Here is a 22277-nt window from a genome sequence, read left to right on the forward strand (position 1 = left end):
CTACAACAACCCACCGTAAAAACCCAACCCGCCAACCCCCTATCCCTGCCGTAGATGTCAGACGGTCACCTTGGCGCACCGTAGGGTAGCGTGGGTTTCCTTTCTCCCTATCCGATTATGATGTTGTCAGGATGGCTGCTGGGTGGGTGGAGGGGAGGAACAGGTTCAGCTGGTCCCGCTGGATGAATCACATCAGGTCATGAGGAAGGCACACAAAGACGAAAGATGATTCATGGTAGGAGTTGTTGTTATAATTATGTATATCTCTTTCTCTTACAATTCTTATTTTTTTCTCTCTCTTCTCTGGTTATTGTTTCCTGGTGCAGACTGTTGTAAGACGACAAAATCTCTTTGAAATGATGGCCTTAGACAATGGCTGTTTCACACAGCGGCTGAAGGCAATTCGAGCATATATATATATATATATATATATATATATATATATATATATATATATATATATATATATATATATATATATATATATATAAATTAGCTGTGTGTGTGTGTGTGTGTGTGTGTGTGTGTGTGTGTGTGTGGTGACTGTGATGTGCTTGGCCGGCCGGCCGTCCCCCACAACCCCCACTCCCGGACTCCACCTACCCACCCACCCACCCTTCAATCCAGTATGAGGCAGTGAGACCCGAGTCATACTGGAATTAAGATGAGATGAGTAAGAGGCTTCGCGAGGAGGAGGAGCAGGAGGAGGAGGATGGTCACTAGAGACAAAGTTAGTGATAATAATGACTGTCATGATGGTAGCAGCTTACAGAGGTCGGGAATTACAGACCATGTCAGAGTTCTGGTGGTGGACATCAACGTAACCCTTCTAATTACCAGTCTGTGATCACAGACTGGTTGTTGGAATCATGTCAAACAAAAACTCAACCAAGAAACACTCACGGGGGTGGAAGAGAGAAAAGAGAGTAAGAGTAGAGAAGTGTGGAGACTTCGAGACGAAGGTTGACTTCAAGGTGAGGGTTACGCCCCCCTTCTCTCTCTCTCTCTCTCTCTCTCTCTCTCTCTCTCTCTCTCTCTCTCTCTCTCTCTCTCTCTCTCTCTCGTAACCACACCGTCCTTCTCCGTCCGTTGGACGAAGGTACATCTTCGTCAATGCGTTCGCGCCGCCCATCCCCGTCCGTGTCTGTCAGCTGGTCAGTGGATCATACTGGTGCGTCATGACGCCAGACCCTCTCCAACCATAATGACCATATTGCGTTGTCCTCTCTGGCGGTCCACACATATATGGAACACCACCTGGGCGTACTGCAACCCGTGCGGCCACCTGTACCACCTGCAGGGTCTACATCACCACCTACACCCGGGCCTCACCATCTACACTGACGTCAGTCAGTACTGCCAACACCACCACCACCAACATCAACACTTAGGAAGTACCAGCAGCAGCCGTTGCATGACGACCTTGTAGCTGAGCCAATTTTCTCCCTCGTGCAGTAGGAACATCTAGAGCAAGGGACCCAATTTGCATCCATGTAGAGCAAGACCAACCTACACCAGCACCACCTCCAGCGAGGGACCAAATTTGCACCCACGTAGAGCAAGACCCACATACACCAGCACCACCTATAGCGAGGGTCCTAATTTGCACCCACTTAGAGCAAGATCCACCACCTATACCAGCACCACCTACATCGAGGGACATAATTTGCAACCACGTAGAGCAAGACCACCTACACCAGCACCACCTACAGCGAGGGACCCAGTTTGCACCCACGTATAGCAAGAGCACCTACATCAGCACCACCTACAGCGAGGGACCAAGCATTGCAAGGGGCGTGCCCTCTTGTGCCTCCTGCTGGCTCAGAACACGTCACCTGCTCCTGCTGGCCCAGAACACGTCATCTGCTCCTGCTGGCTCAGAACACGTCATCTGCTCTTGCTAGCCCAGAACACGTCACCTGCTCCTGCTGGCCCAGAACACGTCGTCACCTCCGTACCCGTGCGAGGCGAGGGCTGTGCCTCCGTCCGTCTGGGCGGCGGCAGTCTCTGGTTACCTCTCCTACACCCTCCACTCTTACCTAACACACTCTATCACCCTCCCTCGCTCTGCTCTTGCGTAACGCACTCCATAACCTTCCTATACAGTGATCTTACATAACGCCCGTCATCACCTCCACCACAACATCACTCTATCAAGCTTCTCCCCCCCCTCACACTTCCTACTGTCTTACCCAACCAAACACCCATCTTCGTCAGCTTGGCCATGTGGGCACCACCTCCACCACCTTTCTGCCGTCAGACCAAACCACACATACGCACACGTGCGTAATGTTTACAAGGTTAAGAAAACGGTGGCAACTCGTGTCAAAAAACAAACTGCGTAACACATGAGTGGATTTAAATGGTAATCACAGTAAAAAAAAAAAAAGAAAAATACCGTCATTCCGGGTTAGTAATGTGTATGTGCGTTAAAAAAACATTCGAAAAACGCGACTTATCGTAATCACCTAAAACGTTTACATAACGGTGGGTAAGACCCACATTATTTACCAGTCATGTCTCTCAAACATTTTTCTCAAGATATAAAGCAACACTTTAACAACTCAGTTACACAACAGAGGACGCCTTCGTCCATATCAGTGTAGCTATACACCAGCGGTCTCCAAGCGCGCCGTAAAGCACAGGTGTCTCCCAGAGCCAAAAGGTCTTCAGACACAAGACACTTCACGGGTCGTTCCAATCAGTATTAACGGGCCGACTCCTCCTCCTCCTCCACTGTGGCCAGATGCGGGGAGTCGCCCCCTGGAGTACGCCCACTGATGCCACACCGGGGCAGGAGACACCCCCGCGTAATACAATACTGGGACGTATTATAGGCGTGGGCGTTGCTCGTTGACGCCCTGGCACTACGTATATACACGGCAGGAGAGGTGTCCGGTCCGTTCCCTAGCCCGTCCATAGAGCTGATCACCCTGCTCGGCCCTACGGGGAAACCGGTTCTCATTGGGAAGCGATATCTGGTCGAAAATTCATTATCGGGTTTTCTTCTGCCTTCCAACTCCCCCCCCCCCCAGGTATTTTGCTTGAGAGAGAGAGAGAGAGAGAGAGAGAGAGAGAGAGAGAGAGAGAGAGAGAGAGAGAGAGAGAGAGAGAGAGAGAGAGAGAGAGATTCATTCTCCCATAATAGAAACATCCGGTCAACATCGTAAGGGACAGGGGTGGGGTAGGTTAGGTTAGGTGTGGGGGTGGGGGGTAGGTTAGGTAGGTAGACAGTAAGCGCAGCTGGCGTGATACGTAGTCTACACATCATCTGGTTTACCTCTGGTCCACCGGTTTACAACACATCCGGTGTGACGTAAGACCCAAACAATACCACCGAAAGCGACTTGTGGGGGTTGCCTGCTCCCCATCCTGGTGTTGCCGTGCATGATGCCAGCTTAGTTCTGAAGGTTAATATGCTTCTCGGTCCTTTTAAGGCTACTGCTGTAACCTGTGCCAAATTGAGGATCTGTAACCTGTTATAAACTGGCCTGTAATATGTACAAAGTCGACCTATTAACTGTACTACAATGGTCAGGGAATCCGTACTAAGTTGACCCGTGATTTGAACATACACGGTCCGTAATCTGTACTGCGTAGGGTCCATAACCATCACTAAGCTAACCCACAATGAGTACTAAGTTGGCCTGTAATGTGTACACCGTTGGTCCTGTAATGTCTACTAAGTGGATCCGTAATCTGTACCATGTGTGGCTTCTGAACATCTACCTCAGGTCAACCTCTGCCTTTCCATAGGACAGGTCAGACTGTACGTACACTAAATGTTCCGACCACACTGGAGGAAAAAAAAGAAAAAAAGAAGTGTGTGGTTTAGCGCGTCTCTGACCTTCACATCCTGACCTGACTTTCCCTTCTCCTGACCTGACTCTCCCTTTCCCTCAGACCGTACCCTCCTCTTCCCTCTTACCCGAACCGTCTCTCACCTCTCCTCTTGACCTTAACTGACTATCCTGACCCGGCCTGACCTGATCCTACCCTCATATCTCTCTCTCTCTCTCTCTCTCTCTCTCTCTCTCTCTCTCTCTCTCTCTCTCTCTCTCTCTCTCTCTCTCTCTCTCGTGGAGGGATGCATGCCGTTGGTGATGGGATGCATGACATATTCATGTTCATTCAGCCTGTAGACTTTCCTATAAAAATTTCCATCACGAATATTAATCCTGCAAGGTATTTTTTCTCCCTGTTCTCCACCCGGCGTGTTGCCGGAGGGAGCGGAGGGTGAGGGATAGAGCCTTTGCTTAGCTGTCCTTTTCTTCTACTGCTTTTAAGGCAATGCATTTATCTTAGTATTATTAAGGCCACTCAACCTCGCTTGGTGCTTGGGTCTCTCTCTCTCTCTTCTCTTCTCTTCTCTTCTCTTCTCTTCTCTTCTTTTCTCTCTCTCTCTCTCTCTCTCTCTCTCTCTCTCTCTCTCTCTCTCTCTCTCTCTGGAAACAGAAACCGGAATAATTACAGCAAGCGAAGAGGAGCAGCCGCCTAAGGGAGGTAGGTAAGTAAAAGTCCAGCGCGTGCGTGGCAGACCGACATCCAGACCGACACACGAGAGCGTAAGGTGGCTGCTTGTTGGCTGGGTGTATACTATCCCGCCGTCACTTTTACGACTGCAAGCACAGGTTAGGTGGACGGTTGAGGATGTAGGTCACCTGCCTGCCTGCTTGCTTGTCTGCCTCCCGGGGGGGGGGGGGGGGGGGTAGAGGAAATGCGGCTCAAAGTGACGGCATCGCGACAAATCCCGTTTAATGCGATGCCTTTGAGTGGAGATTGTGTGAGTGCATTTCCCCCCACCACAGAACATCAAAAATGCCACTTTAATTTCACAGGAAAATGTAGTAAGGGGAGTTGATGCCCGGGGCTGAGGTAACACTGTGTGTGTGTGTGTGTGTGTGTGTGTGTGTGTGTGTGTGTGTGTCTTCCTCACATCCTCTGCTGGTTTTTGATTCGTGTGGCGGAAGGGTGAGAGATACGCATTTCCATATACATCCTGTACAACCTGGCGCGTACGACCAGGGTATATCGTGCGACTCTCTCTCTCTCTCTCTCTCTCTCTCTCTCTCTCTCTCTCTCTCTCTCTCTCTCTCTCTCTCTCGGGAGAGGGTCGTATGAAGATGAGTTAGTACCGCTCGCACTGACATCAATACTGGCCCCCCCTTCCCTCCTACTACCCACCTAGACAAGGCCACATGGGACTAGTAGTACATGGGACGGATTACACTGGCCCCGTCCTCCTTTGGCGAGGTATCAGATTTCTGAGAGAAAATACGAAAATAATGACAGTCTTCTCCAGCTGCTAGAAACAAGAACAGATTACCGAAAGGTCGTCGTGTTACGCATAATATTATGATGGTTTTTGTTTCCAAAAAATTGAGCGATAATTCTACACACACACACACACACACACACACACACACACATATATATATATATATATATATATATATATATATATATATATATATATATATATATATATATATAGGCATGAAATCTAGAGCAGCAATCCTTGACCCCGAGCCAGTTTACACTGATCCGGTGCGAATGTGTACCGATTCCCCCCTCCCCCACTCCAGAGTTGTGAGAGAGAATACAGACCCCCAACCAGCCGCCCCTCCCCCAACATACGCTGTTGTTTTGAGAATGTACCGTCCTGCCAGTGTTGTGGGAGAGTGTACCGTCCTGCCAGTGTTGTGGGAGAGTGTACCGTCCTGCCAGTGTTGTGGGAGAATGTACCGTCCTGCCAGTGTTGTGGGAGAGTGTACCGTCCTCCCAGTGTTGTGGGAGAATGTACCGTCCTCCCAGTGTTGTGGGAGAATGTACCGTCCTCCCAGTGTTGTGGGAGAATGTACCGTCCTTCCAGTGTTGTGGGAGAGTATACCGTCCTCCCAGTGTTGTGGGAGAGTGTACCGTCCTTCCAGTGTTGTGGGAGAGTGTACCGTCCTTCCAGTGTTGTGGGAGAGTATACCGTCCTCCCAGTGTTGTGAGAGAGTGTATCGTCCTTCCAGTGTTGTGGGAGAGTGTACCGTCCTCCCACTGTTGTGGGAGAGTGTACCGTCCTCCCAGTGTTGTGGGAGAGTGTACGAAGGAGGTACGAAGGAGTGAGGTAGGGTAATGAAGGGTATACTATATACCACGGCACATCATACCCTGAAGTATAACATAATCCCATCCCCCCCCACACCCCCTGCCTGACACCGGAACTCCTCATACAATGAACGCGTGTGACATCACCAGTGTCACGTGTCATAGCATGACACACACACACACACACAGTAATGCTCTCCTTGACACTATTAAGCAAAAAGGACCAAAAGGACACCAAATGCCCTCTTGGGTCGTGGAGCCCCTGGGGTCCACCTAAATATAGGCTGGCTCAAGACTTTTAAAAGGTCCTTATAAGCAACCAGATCCATTGGTGGGTGGATGGGGAAGGGGGGCCTCATGACACCCCCCACTCACGTCCCCATGGAGGAGGGAGTTACCCGGAAGACCTTGCAATGTCGCTCTTACGTCGTCAGAACGTAGAGGTAACAGTCGTTTGCATAACGTTTAAGTCAGTCAACAACCTGAGAGGGAGGGGGGGGGGGGGCTGGGGAGGGGGAACGTCAACTGATGGAACAGGTCATGGAGTCCTGGTGAGGAGTCGCCACCCCCCCCCCCCCCCCCCCCCCCCCACCCGCTCTTCCCTCCTCCCTCACTCTCCTCCGACGTTATCTCATGGCCCCATGCATAGATGTATTCCAGGGATGGTGTCATGCATAGATGTATTCCAGGGATGGTGTCATGCATGATCATAGACGACGGATGGGTAGCTCCCGTTAATGGCCATGGATGATGGATGCTCACTATGGAACGTCATGAACAAGGGATGGCTGGTGCCATGCATGGTTGTGTTCCTGGGATGGCTGGTTCCATGCATGGTCGTGTTCCTGGGATGGTATCTTGCATGGTCGTGTTCCAAGGATGGTGCCATGCATGATCATGTACAAGGAAAAGTTGGTACCATACATCATCATGGACAAAGGATAGTTGGTACCATGCATGATCGTGTTCCAGGGATGGTGGCATACATAGTCCTGTTCCAGGGATGTTACCATGCATGACCATGTTCTCCAGGGACGGTACCATGCATGGTCATGGACAAGGGATGGCTGGAGCCATGCACGTATGTCTCGGTTTTGCTTTTCCTATCCAGACACTGAAGTACGAGAATGTGGGTGACGAGTGTGGCCGAATGTCAAGACTTTTGGCACGGGTTTTGTTGGTGGATCTGGTGGCAGGGATGCTGGTGTGGAGGCGGGGAGGGGAGGTAATTAATGACCGTAGTGGTTGGTGGGAGTAGTACTAGGGGGTACCATTTACCGTGGTATCAGTGCGAGTACTGTTAATGGTAGCACTGGTCAAGTTAATATAATGGTAGTCTACACAGCTCTGGTCATACCACCAGGGAGGCTCTGACAATATCCACTTCCATTTCATTCTCATTTATTTTTCCATTACCAGTTCACTCTTACCTTTTCCACCTTTCCCTCTTACATCTTTAAATTGTTACATTTCCTCCTCACACAGACCCATCCTCATGTCTGTGTACCAACTGCCTCTCTTCATCCGATCTATCTCCTGCTTACATGTTTCTCTCCATTACTACCAGTACCATCTCATCCCGTCCATCAACACCAGTACCACCTTGACCCGACCATCAACACCAGTACCACCTTAACCCTTCCATCACTACCAATACCACCTCAACCCTTCCATCAACACCACTGCGGTACCACCAAGAACCTTCCACCAACAATAGCATTACCTCAGATCATCCACCTGCCATAGTATTATCGCCATTGCATCAGTACTAATTGCTATTCCTGCAAAGCCTCCCAACAAACTAACCAACGCTTCAAATCTTACTCTCAACACCTGCTCTCTTTCAACCCTTCCACGCAACACCAATACCCCTTCAACCCTTCCACGCAACACCAGTACCCCTTCAACCCTTCCACGCAACACCAATACCCCTTCAACCCTTCCACGCAACACCAATACCCCTTCAACCCTTCCACGCAACACCAATACCCCTTCAACCCTTCCACGCAACACCAATACCCCTTCAATCCTTCCTCGCAACACAAGCGCCCCTTCAATCCTTCCACGCAACACCAGTACCCCTTCAATCCTTCCACGCAACACCAGTACCCCTTCAATCCTTCCACGCAACACCAGTACCCCTTCAACCCTTCCACGCAACACCAGTACCCCTTCAATCCTTCCACACAACACGTGCCCCTTCAACCCTTCCACACAACACGTGCCCCTTCAACCCTTCCACGCAACACCAGTGCCCCTTCAACCCTTCTAAAGAACACCAGTGCCCCTTCAAACCTTCCACGCAACACCAGTACCCCTTCAACCCTTCTACGCAACACCAGTGCCCTTCATCCCTTCCACAGAACACCAGTGCCCCTTGAAACCTTCCATGCAACACCAGCGCCCCTTCAACCCTTTCACGCAACACCAGTGCCCCTTCAACCCTTCCATCAACATCAGTGCCCCTTTAACCCTTTCACTAACACTAGTGCCACCTCGACCCTTCCATCAGCATCAGTGCCCCTTCAACTCTTCCATCAAAACCAGTACCATCTCAACCCTTTCATTGTCGTGCCAATTCAACCTTTCACCAACCTCACTAACGCGTTTACCCTTCCATCAACATCAATGCCCCTTCAAACCTTTCCCAACCCCAATACCACGGCACCTCTTCCACCAACACCAGTACCATGTCAACAATCCATCCCTTCCACCAAGAGTACCAAAAAGCATTCCCTTCCACCAACAGAACATCTCTTTCATTTCATAAACAGTGGCGACGATCCATCCCTTCCAGCAACAGTAACAACATCCATCCCTACCATGAACAGTGGTGACAATCTATCCCTTCCAGCAACAGTAGCAACAGTCTATCCCTTCCATCAACAGTAATAACAATCCATCCCTTCCACTAACAGCAGCAACAATCCATCCCTTCCAAAAGGACCAGAAATACTTCCAACTCTCCACCTACAATCCTTCCAACATCGCTGTCACCACCACTTATGTTCTCCCACGCAACACCAGTACCCTTCCAACCAACACCTCGTGAACCATTCCAGCAACATAGTGCCCCTTCAACCCTTCCATCGACACCAGATCATCCCTTTCATCGTCCGTAGCCCTTCCTTCCCTCCACTAACACCAATACCACCTCAAGACGTTGACCAACACCCGTGTCCCTTAAACCCCTCCACCAACACCACCAGCACCATCTCATCCATTCCAAAAACAGCACCACCCCAGCCCTTCTGTCTACACCATTAACACATGAACTTTTCCACCAGCAGCAAGCAACCTTTACAACAACATTTATACCAACTCAACCGTTTCAACAACACCACCACAACCCTTCCACCAACAACAGTGCCACGTCAACCATTCCACCAACACCGTCATCATCTCAACCTTTCCTACACCACCACAACCCTTCCACCAACACCAGAGCCACGTCAATCGTTCCACCAACACCGTTATCACCACAACCCTTCCACCAATACCAGTGCTACCTCAACCCTTCCAACAACACCAGTAACACCACGATCTTTACACCAGCACCATTGCCATCTCAACCCTTCCAACCCTTGGTGTTACTACGCACAAATCGTAACGGTGCAGCGGCAGACTTGGAGCTGTGTGCATTCTCCGCCACGGCACCGCCCAGGAGGGAGAGGGGAGGGAGAGGTGGTGCGGGAGGGGCAGGGAGTTACTGGGCGTTTCTATCACTTTAAACTGGGCTGTGGTGTGGGGGTCTTGGGAGAGCGAGGCTATGACGTGGCGCTGCTAACCTCACACCCGTAACCTCCTCCTCCTCCTCCGTCCACAGAAGCTATTTTAAAATCCTCTCGCTGACATACATTCACTGCCGTGCAGTGCCACCTAGGTCAAGCAGGAGACCGAATATACGAGAACATACATACATATAGCAACACCCGCTGCCTGGCTTAGCCGGTCTGGGGAAACACTAGAAGAGTGCAACACATTACGGTAGGGATGATAAGGGCGCACTAGCCTGCGGGTGAACTATAATGACAACATTGATTTACCTTGTGGCTCACTACACTACACTCGTGGCTGTAGTGCGAGGTTGTGGCGGAGTGAAGGTCTAGTTGTACTAATAAGCCGTAGTAGCAGCAGCAGCAGTTGTTGATGGAGCAGTTGATGATGATGGTGAAGTATCGTGGGTGAAGAGATTTATCTGCTTGAGAATGTAGTAAGCATTATTTGCAAAATGTTCACCAGTTAACACGTAAAGTACTTAAATGTAAATAAAAATGTGTTTCTCCCGCACACGACCTCAGAGCGGATGCAGTTCCTCACACTGTGTCGTCCCTACTCGGACTGCGCGGCCCGCGAGCTGCTGAGCCCATAAATGATGTAGCGCGCATCAGTGACGTCATCCAGCCAAACGTTGTCGCGCACGCTTACTTGTTTTGATTTTCTCTCTCTCTTGTGTCTTCAATCGCTTTGATCAGTTATTGCTGTAGATAACATTATAAGAAGGTCTTTTATAGAAAATTGCATGGGAACTGACTTCTCGAGTCATTCTTATCTAAGTTGATAAGGGAAATTATCAATCCAACATCGCAGCCCCAAGCTATGACGTCAGAGGAACTGAGTACTCTATCAATGAAATCCTGGTGCTCACTTTACTGGTTTGGAGGCACTTGGGGCTTGTATTGTCCTACGTTACCACCACAGTTACCGAGAGAAGGAGTGTCAGGCTCAGCCTGGAAGAGGCAGGGACCCCTACCGCCCTCGCTGACCTGCCCACATACATGAATCAATAAGCGAACTTGCTACACTGAAATTCCTTACTACGGGACCACTACTCGTAGCGTGGGCGGGGAAATCTACGACACTAGTGGGCGTGTGGTCGTGTCTGTGCGCTGCCACGGGTCGTCGTCTTCAGGGTGAGATGGGTGCTGCAGGTGACTTGTTGAGGGGATATGGGTTGATGGTGTGTGGTGGTGAGGGCTCGTGGGGCGGCGGTGCGGGATGGCATAAGGTAATGGTGTGTAAGGGGGCATGAGTGATAGTATGAGGACGGTGTTGCGTGTGTGTGTGTATGTGTGTATGTGTAGAGGGGGCGCTGCTAGTGGCGTACATCTGCGCATGGTGGGGTCGTGAAGCGCAGTCCTGGTGTGTGCAGACGTCAGTCATACTTGCCGACAAGAGAGGAGGCCAGGAGGAGGCGCTGAACTACCGAGCGCCCTACCTGATGAATGTGGTCGTAGAACGTATTAAAGATAATCAGAAAGCAAGTGGATAACTTCATGCTGGGGAAAAACTACCCAAGTGAAGAAATAACACGCTTTCAGGGAAAGTAGGTCATGCGTTACGAACGTGTTGGATTTCTACGAGAGAGTGAGCTCTGTTTTGGACAAAATAAAAGACTGGATAGACTTCTGCATCTTTGTTGTGGTGTATAGAGGGGGGGATGCGAGTGGTGGCGTGCAGTGTTGTTGTCGTATCGGGGCTTGGGTAGGGTGATGGTGGTGGTATGCGCAGGATCTACGGGCTGTGATGTGTGTGATTGTGGTGATACGTGCGGAGAGGCTTGGGAAATGGCGCGTATTGTCCTTCTGTGTAGGAACTTACAAACAACTGTTGGTGAAAGCAATCAAAACGCCACCAATTAGTGGACATTCAGAGCCTAGAGTGAATGGTGTGTGGGAGGAAGGGAGAGGCAGCTGGAGTGAGCTGGAAGAGTCGTATAACACTCGCCTGATGGAGAACAGGTAGTGAATGACGTACATGGTGAGGGAGGGAGTTAAGTCATGCGAGGACTGAATTGTTCACTCTGGGAAATCTGAGCATAAAGTTGCCAATATATATATATATATATATATATATATATATATATATATATATATATATATATATATATATATATATTTTTTTTTTTTTTTTTTTTTTTTTTTTTTGCTTTGTCGCTGTCTCCCGCGTTTGCGAGGTAGCGCAAGGAAACAGACGAAAGAAATGGCCCAACCCACCCCCATACACATGTATATACATACGTCCACACACGCAAATATACATATATATATATATATATATATATATATATATATATATATATATATATATATATATATATATATATATATATATATATATTTAGAATTGTATAATCTCATTTTCAGACATTCATTTTTTAGCAATCTTGCGGCCAAACCCTAACCATTAACCTCATGGTTTAATCTGACCGATTCATATACTCTGATTAAGTCCACTGACAAGCACAACCCCCATATACCAATCCGATTCAATTCATTCTCTCAGATGCACGCCACTCGCATTCGTAAAGGATCATGCCCCGATACCCCAAAGTTTCCTTCTACATCCCCCCATTTTCTTCTCGGTCTCTTTTACTCCTTACTCCCTTCACCTCTTGACACATAGAGTCTCTTAATCAAAGATTTTCTATGTGGCGTAGATTGATTTCGAAAGGCGTTTCTTATAATTGCCAGAAAGGCTTTGTAGAAGGTGCTGCTAATACATGTAGTAAATGTAGAGCTACAGAGGGCAACCAGGAGTTTTTATTGGGATAGTAAGGTACTTGTGCGAGTAGGAAAGGAGGAGGGTGAGTGGTTACCAGTAGAGCTGGATCTCCATCATATTTGTATGTCATCGTGGCTGTTTAATCTGTTCATGTACAGGGTGGTAAGGGAGGTAGATATTAGAGTCTTGGCGCTAGGGAGCGGGACTTAAGTATGCCGGAGGTCGGGTGGGGCATAGAAGGTGACTAGGGGCTTCAGTCACGATTATAAGCCTACATCAAGGTCGGACGTTGATTGAAATATAGAGAGGTTGATGAAAGGGATAAAGAAGAGACAAGGGAAAGTATGGACTCTCGTGGTGTAGCGGTTAGCGTTCCTGACCGTGACGCATTCACGAGCCGCCCAGGGTCGAGGTCATAGGTTGGAATATGGTTACGGCAGTCGGTTCACAGTCAACCCAGCTGTTCATCCACCCATAGGGGTTGGTCGATAGAATGGGTACCTGGCTCAGACTAAGGTATATATATATATATATATATATATATATATATATATATATATATATATATATATATATATATATATATATATATAGAGAGAGAGAGAGAGAGAGAGCGTTGATGGGATGGCCTTGATTAGGGCCTCAGCTGCCCGTGCTGTCTCAGCTAACATAAGAAAAAATACTAATCATGGAGGAAGTGAAAAAAAAAAAAAACCGTCTTTTAGAACGTGCCAGGTCATAATTACTGGGAAAGACATGAGAAGGGTAGAGAGTTCCAAAGCTTGGAGGTGTAGGGAAAGAAACAGATGACACGGTTGTGGTGGGAAACTCTCTCGCGAAACTCCAGAAGCTGGTGACAACCTGGACGAATGAGTTAAATGAGACTACTGATATTACGTTAGGACAATGATATGGTTATGGGGTACAACCTGGGGGGAGGGGATGGGACTGAGACGGGATGGTCTGCAACTAAGTTTGGATGAGGACGACCGGAATGATGCTGGATGCTCTAGGTACCTAGGAGTGGACGTGGTATGGGCCATATGGAATGGTGGGAGTTGATGAATCACGGGACTCATAGGAATATAGTGGATCAGGCGCAAAATTGTGATCCTTTCCAAGTTTTGTGGGGCCTGGATGTGGAAAGGGAGCTGTGGTTTCGGTGCATTATAAATGACCGCTAGAGACTTGAGTGTGAACGAATGTGGCCTTTGTTGTCTTTTCCTAGCGCTGCCTCGCGCACATGTGGGGGGGAGGGGTTGTCATTTCATGTGTGGCGGGATGGCGACGAGAATGAATAAAGGCAGCAAGTATGAATTATGTACTTGTGTATATATGTATATGTCTGTGTATGTATATATATGTATACGTTGAGATGTATAGGTATGTATATGTGCGTGTGTGGACGTGTGTATGTGGGTGGGTTGGGCCAGTCTTTCGTCTGTTTCCTTGCATGTATATGTGCGTGTGTGGACGTGTGTATGTGGGTGGGTTGGGCCATTCTTTCGTCTGTTTCCTTGCGCTACCTCGCTAACGCGGGAGACAGCGACAAAGTGAAATAAATTAATAATGCAAACTCCACGGAGAGAGAGAGAGAGAGAGAGAGAGAGAGAGAGAGAGAGAGAGAGAGAGAGAGAGAGAGAGAGAGAGAGGAAACCAGCTGGTCTGACCGACATAGGGCTGGCGGTAGTGCCGCAAAAAGAGAAAGGAAACATCCATAAAAAAAAAAAGGATGAAAACAGATCGGAAAAACTTGTTCCTGGTGATCCTGGCACAGTGTGGCGGGGTCAGTGACCAGGGTGCCAGGGTAAGCAGGTCACGGGAAGAAGCCGAGGTCATCCCTCACTCCATCTCCTACGGTCCGGTTCCTAGGGGGTTTATGGTCAGCATCCTTGCCCCTCATCAGGTCTCAAGGGCTTCAGGTCCGCGTCCTTGTCTCTCATCGGGTCTCAAGGGCTTCAGGTCCGCGTCCTTGTCTCTCATCGGGTCTCAAGGGCTTCAGATCAGCATCTTTGTCCCTCATCAGATCTCAAGGGCTTCAGGTCAGCATCCTTTTCCAGGCTTTGGTGAAACTGAGATAACCAACTTGTGTCCCTGGTCTGATTTCTTCCCCGTATCTGATCTTTTAGGGACTGAGTTCAAAGCCCTTATTCTTTTATCTGCTTTATACGACTGGAGGACAGTATTTCTCCCTTATCTGGCCCTGGAGCCAGAGAGGGACACCCTTTTTTTTCTTTATCTGATCTCAAGAACCTACGAGCAATATCCTCGCCCCTGAGTCGACCTCCGTGCCAATGTATGGAGGTGGTAGAGCTTGACTCATATCATCAGCCCCTGGGACACGGCGTGACTATAAGCTCACACAAAGTTTCTCCCGCGGAAGTGTGAGAGGTCGGAGCTCAGAGGGGGCCACCGTCGACCGTAATGACAGAAGTTCCACCTTCTCCAGGTCTCAAAAAAAAAAAAAAAAAGGAAAAGAAAAAACTACCCTCGTCTCTAGCAAGTCAGCCAGCTTTCTTTTAGTCTTTTTAGTCAATCTAGAAGTTTGGACAATTCCCACGGGGAGGGGCGTCCTCATCTCCCATAGACTGCCTCCGTGACCCCGAGGCTGGCCGTCCTGATATACCCTGCCAGCGCCGAGGGCGAGACAGTCAAGCAGTTCTCTGGTCAAGACTCACCGAGACTCGTTAATCAGCACCTTCATGTCTCCTGCAGTGACCCTCTTAATCAAGGGATCCTTCATGGTTTCCGCCACGAGACTCCTTAACTCCTCACCTTCCTACCATAATCGTGCATCACGTTTTTCCACCTCATATTCTCTGTACTCGCGCAACAGCGCAGTGTTGTTGTTCCTCGTGTACCCGTATCCCTCTCTCCCACCGTCACCAGATGAAGAAGCGTAAGACTCGGTACATCACTGCTGGAAGAGTGTGGCCTCGCGTCCATGGTTTGGTCCATAGGGCCTGGATGGAGGGTTTACTACGACGAATTTGACCCTGACGTGGTCCCCGTGGCAGGACAGAGTCGAACCCAGGCATGCCAGATCTTGACCCGCGTGGCCCGGAGGGCACTTCGTCGGGGGTCGTGCATTTGGAGTAGGAACTGTTGGTAACGAACGAACGTGGTTCATATCTGGCCCAACCACTCGACAACTGGTTCGATTTGAGTTGGAGATCTGACCTGGATTACCGTGTGTGTGTGTGTGTGTGTGTGTGTGTCTGACATGCATTATCAAAGTAGTTTTAAGTTCGGAGGAAAAAAAAAGAATTTAGAAGATAATTGAACTTTTATTCGGCTGGCAGGTTGATGTGGGGGGAAGGGGATTTCGAGTCGTAAAAAGGAACTTGAGACAGAGTATAGTCTGAATTGAATGGGACGGAAAAAAGAAGTCCAAGATCTATTTATATATTTCTTTTATATTTTCTTGTTAGGTTAATAAAGAAAAATGGTTTGTAAAGATAATGACCTGACGATTCCAGAGTCACTTACACATTGACCTCCACCGAGGGATGACAATGATGGTGACCACCTGCCCGTCCGTCTTCCCCTGGATGGTCGAATACAGAGCTGCCTGGACACACGTGGGGGAAAGGGAGGAGGGAGTGCTTTAAGGAGGCAGACGTGTGTGTTAGTTAAGGGCCGTTCGTACCCGAGGGGTGGGGGAAAGGGGGGGGGGGTGTCGTAGCGTATCACCGTGCTTCAGGATCGTACCGTCTTCGTGTTTCAGGATCGTACCGTCACCGTGCTTCAGGATCGCACCGTCACCGTGCTTCAGGATCGTACCGTCTTCGTGCTTCAGGATCGTACCGTCTTCGTGCTTCAGGATCGTACCGTCTTCGTTCTTCAGGATCGTACCGTCTTCGGGCTTCAGGATCGTACCGTCGTGCTTCAGGATCGTACCGTCTTCGTTCTTCAGGATCGTACCGTCTTCGGGCTTCAGGATCGTACCGTCTTCGTGCTTCAGGATCGTACCGTCGTGCTTCAGGATCGCACAGTCGTGCTGCTTCAGGATCGTACCGTCGTTCTTCAGGATCGTACCGTCTTCGTGCTTCAGGATCGTACCGTCATGCACAAGGGACTTAGAGGACTAGAGAAAAGAGTTGGGAAAAAGAACCCATCCCCCTGCTATGGCGGTCTCATACACTGGGATTCATTTATAGACAAGAGAGAAAAGCACTTGGGGTAAACAGGGACATATACAACATACAGTGAAAAAGCACGTAAACACATGACATGAATATTAATGGCTGCACATGAGAGAGTTGCAAAAGTGCCAGGAAACAATTAACAGAGTCCGTAAGGGACTTAGGTATAATTCATGCGGTGAATAGAAGTGAATCACAACCAAGTTATAATTATTAAAGGAAATTGCGGTGCAATAACATGCAGACGAGTCGGCTGAGTTCTGGGGTGTTCATAGTTATCCGTTATCACAATTAAGTGCAGTGTAGTATATACGTAAAAGTGACGGAATAAAAGGAAAAAAACTTAAAAACCTTAAATGATACATTTCGAAAAAGAAAAAAAGATAAAGATTAAGCTGAATGAAGATTAGTTACTGATGAATGAACCATTGGTGGACGGAGAGACGGAGGTGGGAAGGTGTGGTCGCTGGCAGCACGGGTGGAGGATGACGTATGACAGTGGCAACACCTCCTAAGGTGAGACACAGATGACCAGCCCGAGATACGCAGGGTGGACACATCTGTTGGACCTATCGACACTCAAGCGTCGTGGCAGACAAGCGAAAGACTTACACGAAAGACAAAGAGGGAGTGACTTAGATTTACGGTGATTCGAGAGGCGTCTCAAGATTTCTCAGAGATCTCTCGACAGTACCCAAGAGTCTAAAATAACATACTGACCTATTCTAACTTTCAGGGAGATATTTGCAGACAAAGTTCGTAATTACACCGGTGCCCCCTGGGAGAGCCATTAGTGTTTTACAACACTGGCATTACCAACAAAAGAGATTTGGGCAGGTGAAGTCAATCTGACGAAAAATTAAAGAGGAACGCCTCGCGAGCTTACGTGGAGGTAAACGCTTGAACACGGCTGGTTACGTGGTCCATAGAGGGAGTGTGTAGTGGTTCAGCTGGATGGGTCGAGGGAGTGACGACACATTACGTAGTACAAGGGCCACGTGAGCCTATAAATGATATGGTGAGGTAAAGGAGAATTGGAAGACCCCCAGACGACTTTGAGGGACGTATTGCCAAGGCCTGGAGTGGGAGGAATCACATAATCATCGGTAGGACAGTACCCACAGAGGGGAGACAATGGACCGTGGGTACACCTGAGTCGGTCCGAGAGGAAAAGAGAATCAGTGAGATCAAAAACCATGACAAGATCAGCGGTCGAGGGAGAGATTACGCTCTAACATCCATCCGATTTTCTGGGCAACAAGATGTGGTGGAGGGAAGGGTCTCACAACACTGACCCGGTCGGTTGGAAAGTCTGGAAAACTCGACGATCATATTTAGCTTAAGGAAGCCGGAATGGCATACCTCGAATGTCCGAGTCACTCATGTCACTGCCTTCCTGAATACCCACACCATACACATCCGTGCACTTTACATCTACCACTCAGATGGCCCGGGTTCGAACCCTAGACGCCCAGTGGTGAACTGTATACATCGATTTCATGTGAACAATACATACTAAAGATACGCCATATGTATCTCCCATATTTCGAATGTACCTTCTCTTCTCCAACCCCCTTCCTTTCTCCATCTCCCGTAGTGAGGGGCGGTGACCATCTTGTAGAAGCATAGGTGTGAGACACGATGCGTCTCGCTTCACCAACCACTTGCCCTTCGTGAACAGGTCTGGGACGTGGAGGTTTTTGCTGTCGTGACAATTTCTGAGGATCTGAGCTGTGTTGGAGTCTTGCGGATTACATTACCGATGCGTTGGGACGATGCAGGTCGTGTTGTGACGGAGCCAGCCACACTGTTGGTTGGTCTTGGTGAAGAGAGTATTACCTCGTTTGGCAGACGTTTGTCTCTAAGGTAATGGATGAAATATACAGAGGCGCCTATCAACTGGACGATTACTGAATAATGAACAATGGGAACGGCCCTCTTTCAAGCGGTATTGTTGGTCGAGACGAAATGGCACCCGACGATCAAGATTTTTGAATTCGTGCATTCCACTAGACCATTGCCAGCGGGGTGATGTGCTACTGTGTCAGAAGGGCTTACTGAGAATATTGGGGATAAGATGCTAAACTGTGAGCGTTCGTCAGAGAGACTGACACCCCTGGAGTTATGTGTCAACAACTTAATAGGTTCTGTTTGTATTTTGAAATGGAGAGCAGGGCAGTCTTCCGATAGAATTCTGGTAAAGGAACGAGTTTGAAATGACGAGTGAACGATTGAACCACGCGAAGCAACAAGCAGCTCTTCATGGGAGGCAGTACAATCTACATGGAGCAGAGAGAGTATGCTTCTTTGAGCGTGTTGACTTGCTGGATCCTGGAATGAGAGTGACAGAAGACACAAGTACGTACTGAAACAGGTGTTTCATTATCCGGAAGTCGTCGTTGCCGAGGTTTGTAGTATGTGGAGAGTGAGGGGCACATCAAAGCCTTTAGGCCAGGGTGAGGTGTGATCACGTCAGAGGAACCAACGGCGGGAGAGGATGAAGTGGACACTTGTAGAGGAGGAAGGCGCTGGAGAACACCGTGCTGTATGATAAGGCTGACGGAATGTTTACATGAGGTTCAAGACCGAGTGGAGATGACCGAGGTCCGTTGTGGGGGATGGACTTCACGCTGTGGGTGGAGGAGCAAAGGATAGCGTATCTTCCAGGAGGACGGCGATGACCTCTTGCAGGTCGAAGGTGTGAAGCTCAGTTTCGAAGGTCGATGAGGAATGGAAAAAAATATTATCGCGTTATCTGATGACAACATAATGACGCTCAACGGACACCTTGCGGAAACTGACTGAGTGGTAGACCGCACGATAGATACGTATGAAGGTATCGATATCTTGGCGTAATAGAACCATTATTTGGAGCTGCTGTAGCTAGACTTAGTTATCACTACAGATAAAGATGTTAAAGCACTCAGGGCTGCAGTAGTTGGCCTTTATGCTCAGTGTGGAGCTGATGTCACGGTAGTTGAAATAACGTTCATCTTTATCTGGTTAATGCATTTCTGTTTAGCGCCTAATAGAAGGCTTGGAAGACTTGAGGAACATGGGTGAAGCTATATCATCATCCTTGGCTGTCGCAAGCCAACAAATAGTCTAGATATGAGGAAATAATTTTGGTCTCCCTAGTTACAGAGACGGAGTAACGGAAGTCAGTCATCTTGGATCTAGATGTTCAGGCAAACATGTCCCAATCCATGCACGAAAGCATTCCAGACCTTCTCCTGGAATGGGAGACATCCATCTGGATGGGTTACGGGAACACCAGTTGGGTTCAGGACGTGAGGTATTCATGAATTTTACCATGTGAGACAGCAGCTGCACTCCCCTGACCCATGGGAAATTAACCCGCTTGATATCATGATTCCCTCCTTCTCCCCAAAGCCTTCGCTCGGATCACAACCTGAACTGAAGTTATGAGTCAGATATGAGAACCTTAGTCACGCTGTGACACCATAACCTCCCGACAGTCTCTCAGAAATCTCACATACAGACGGATCCCTTCAAGAGACCGCTGGGGAGCTGCTGGCAAAGTGCTGCTGTTGGTGTACACGCTGATGGTTCCTATCTAGAATGGGGGATTCAGCATTAGTAACCGGCTGACCACACTCTTCTTGCTTCCCTCATTGCCCTAGATAGTGCCAACGTTTCCTAGAAATGTAGTGTAGGTGTACGTGACTCTCTCTCTCTCTCTCTCTCGCCCCTCGTGAACTTCACGTAAGTCCCTTGCGCACGAATATTGTATGTCTGGAGCACGATACAGGTGTGGCCAGTTTACCCATGATGGACTTACGGTCCCACTTTCTCTGGTTGCCCCTCGCATGCTGGGCTCACAATGCACGACGGGACCGACGAATTAGGAAATACTTATGTCTCCAGGGATATAATTGACCATGCGACCTGGGTTTTACCTGGGTTTAGCCTTAAAACAATCTCCCGGGGAAGAACGTGAACGAACAGATGTATCTCACATGATCAGCAGACACCTTGATGATAATGATGATGATGTTGCACGACTCACTGCAGTCCGCCCCTCCCTCTCCTGTTGATCTTCAACGAGCCAGATTTAAACTTCGCCATCTGATTTACTCCCACACCTTGCAACGTTATGACTCTCGTAGCATTAGTGGAGTCAGACATCCTTCCAACCTGTCATTACAAGATTATGTACGTAAGTGTACGCATTTCATCCATAACAGCGCCCTCCCTCATGTACTTAAAAAAGTATCTTGGCTTCGCCTGTTGTAAATAGTTCACTTATTATATACCTTGGCATGGGACCAAGTCATTATTGTTCAGCTTATGTAAGCAGTTTACTTAACTTGTATCTTGTCAAGTAATTCATTTACGGTTGCTTAGTTCCTAGTAACCAGCTTCCTCACTGTGTTACTTGTATACAGTCATCGAGGCCCCAGTCCCCGTACCTTTCTTACGCTCTGCCTCGTGTGTACGCCACCGCACGCATGATGGGTAGGTGGGCACCATAAACGCCCCGCCGCTCTTGCGTCAAAAATATCCACCTCTGGGCGACGTAGGTCCCTACCACGTGGTAACGGCGTGGTAACTGGTCCACGTTGGAACGGACCAGGGGGCTACGTGGTGAGAGAAACAGTGTCGTGTGGAACGCGGGAGGGAGTATATAGTGCCAGCCGACTCAACTAACATAGAAAATGAAATACCTTTATGTTATCACAGGAGCAATGACGGGTGACGCCTCACTGCTAGGAGTGTGGGGTGGGGTGGCTGTTGACCAGTCCTGAGGTTAAGAGAAGGGTGATGCTTCGTGCTCACAGTGGGATACAGAAGCTCACAAAGACTAGTAGGATAGAGAGGCTTTAGGCTCACAGAGACCAGTGGGATAGAGAGGCTTTAGGCTCACAGAGACCAGTGGGATGGAGAGGCTTTAGGCTCACAAAGACTAGTGGGATAGAGAGGCTTTGGGCTCGCAGAGACCAGTGGGATAAAGAGGCTTTAGGCTCACAGAGACCAGTGGGATAGAGAGGCTTTAGGCTCACAAAGACTAGTTGGATAGAGAGGCTTTAGGCTCACAGAGACCAGTGGGATAGAGAGGCTTTAGGCTCACAAAGACTAGTGGGATAGAGAGGCTTTGGGCTCGCAGAGACCAGTGGGATAAAGAGGCTTTAGGCTCACAGAGACCAGTGGGATAGAGAGGCTTTAGGCTCACAAAGACTAGTGGGACAGAGAGGCTTTAGGCTCACAAAAGACCAGTAGGGTAGAGAGACTTCAGGCTCAACTGAGGAAGACAGTGAGTGGTTGATCACCCACTGGGCATATGTATGTGTTGAGGATGAGTTGAAGGGAAGAAAGAAGTGACACACAGCGAGAGGGCACTGGAGGCCAGATTGCACATGTGGGTCACTAATGCAATTATGTGGAAGACGTGCCTGATACCAGTAGTTAGCTGTAACCATCTTCTATCGCGGCGTTTTTTTTTTTATGCGATCCTAAGAAAATATTTCATGGAAATTATCATTTGATGAGTCTCTGTAGTATTTTGGAGTT

General features: G+C 48.7%; 1 protein-coding gene across 2 annotated transcripts in view; it reads right to left on the reverse strand.

The window, feature by feature from the left end:
- The window catches only part of LOC139766675 (protein Tob1-like), a 91461-nt gene that overhangs the window by 66014 nt on the left and 3170 nt on the right, over window positions 1–22277 (reverse strand). Inside the window, exon 1 of one of the 2 annotated variants that reach the window (XM_071695579.1) lies at window positions 10143–10448. The exons of the other annotated variant lie outside the window; for it this stretch is intronic. The gene's annotated coding sequence lies outside the window, so the exon portion shown is untranslated. Of the gene's footprint in view, window positions 1–10142; window positions 10449–22277 lie in introns of those variants that run through there. 2 annotated transcript variants of the gene reach the window in all.

Source organism: Panulirus ornatus, chromosome 58, assembly GCF_036320965.1.
Source record: "Panulirus ornatus isolate Po-2019 chromosome 58, ASM3632096v1, whole genome shotgun sequence".
In the NCBI taxonomy this organism is placed as follows: Eukaryota; Metazoa; Arthropoda; class Malacostraca; order Decapoda; family Palinuridae; genus Panulirus; species Panulirus ornatus.